The following is a 2,152-nucleotide window of genomic DNA, read 5'->3' as shown; positions in this document are numbered from 1 at the left end:
CGCCAAAAACGAACAAACCTGAAGTTATCATGAAATGAAAAACCACTTTTCATTAGCTCGATTCCAACCGAATTAGACTAGCAATTCGTAAAAAATGAACAAACCCGAAGTTATCATGAAATCAAAAACCACTTTTCATTGGCACATTTCCAATCATATTAGACTAGCAATTCGCCAAAACAAACAAACCCAAAGTTATCGTGCAATGAAAAACCACTTTTCATTGACTCGATTCCAATCGAATTAGACTACCAATTCGTAAAAATGGAGAAACCGGAAGATATCATGATACTAAAAGCCACTTTTCATTGGCTCGATTCCAATCGATTAGCCTAGCGTTTCGCCAAAAACGAACAAACCCAAAGTTACCATGAAATGAAAAACCACTTACTTTAGCTCGATTCCAATCGAATTAGACTAGTAATTCATCTAAAATGAACAAGCCCAAAGATATTGTGAAACGAAAAACCACTTTTCTTTGGCTCGATTCCAATCGAATTAGACTGGCAATTCGCCAAAAATTAACAAGCCCAAAGTTATCATGAAATCAGAAGCCACTTTTCATTGGCTCAATTTCAATCGATTTACACTAGCAATTCACCAAAAACGAACAAAATAGAAGTTATCATGAAATGAAAAACCACTTTTCTTTGCCCCGATTTCAATCGAATTAGACTAGAATGAACAAACCCGAAGTTATCATGAAATCAAAAGCCACTTTTCATTGGCTCGATTTCAATCAAATTGGACTAGCAATTCGCCAAAAACGAACAAGCTAGAAGTTATCATGAAATGAAAAACCACTTTTCTTTGGCTCGATTCCAATCGAATTAGACTAGCAACTCGCCAAAAATGAACAAACCCGAAGTTATCATGAAATCAAAAGCCACTTTTCATTGGCTCGATTCCAATCGAATTGGACTTGCAATTCGCCAAAAACGAACAAACCCGAAGTTACCACGAAATGAAAAACTCCTTTTCATTGGCTCGATTCCAATCGAATTCGACTAGCAGTTCTCCAAAATCGAACAAACCTGAAGTTATCATGAAATGAAAAAACCACATTATATTGGCTCCATTCCAATTAAATTAGACTAGCAATTTGCCAAAAACGAACAAACCAGAAGTTATAATGAAATCAAAATCCACTTTTCATTGGCTCAACTCCAATCGATTTAGAATAGCAATTCGCCAAAAAATGAACAAACCAGAAGTTCTCATTAAAATGAAAAACACTTTTCATTGGCTCGATTTCAATCGAATTAGACTAGCAATTCGCCAAAAAGAACAAACCTAAAGTTTTCATGAAATCAAAAACCACTTTTCATTAGCTCTATTCTAATCGAATTTGACTAGCAATTCGTAAAAAAAAAAAAAAAATAAAACTTATGTTATCATAAAATCAAAAATCACTTTTCATTGGCTCAATTCCAGTCAAATTAGACTAGCAATTCGCCAAAAACTAACAAATTCGATGTTATCATGAAATCAAAAACTACTTTTCATATGCTGGATTCAAATCGAATTAGACTTCCAATTCGCTAAGAAGAACAAACCCGAAGACATCATGAAATCAAAAGCCACTTTTCATTGGCTCGATTCCAATCGATTAAGACTAGCGAATCGCTAAAAACGAACCAACCCGAAGTTATCGTGAAATTAAAAACAACATTTCTTTGGCTTGATTCCAATCGAATTAGACTAGCAATTCGCCAAAAAAGAACAAACCAAAAGTTATCTTGAAATCAAAAGCCACTGCTCACTGGCTCGATTCCATTCGATTTACACCGGTAATTCGCCAAAAACGAACAAACCCGAACTTATCATGAAATGAAAAACCACTTTTCTAAACCACTTTTCTTTGTCTCGATTCCAATTGAATTAGACTAGCAATTCCCCAAAAACGAACAAACCCGAACTTATCATGAAATGAAAAACCACTTTTCTTTGTCTCGATTCCAATTGAATTAGACTAGCAATTCCCCAAAAACGAACAAACCCGAAGTTATCATGAAATGAAAAACCACTTTTCATTGGCTCGATTCCAATCATATTAGACTAGCAATTCGCCAAAACGAACAAACCCAAAGTTATCGTGGAATGAAAAACCATTTTTCATTGGCTCGATTCCAATCGAATTAGACTACCAATT

The sequence above is a fragment of the Olea europaea genome, unplaced genomic scaffold (genome assembly GCF_002742605.1).
Source record: "Olea europaea var. sylvestris unplaced genomic scaffold, O_europaea_v1 scaffold3567, whole genome shotgun sequence".
Lineage (NCBI taxonomy): Eukaryota > Viridiplantae > Streptophyta > Magnoliopsida > Lamiales > Oleaceae > Olea > Olea europaea.
The sequence above is the reverse complement of the archived record's forward strand: the minus strand, read 5'-3'. Positions refer to the sequence as shown.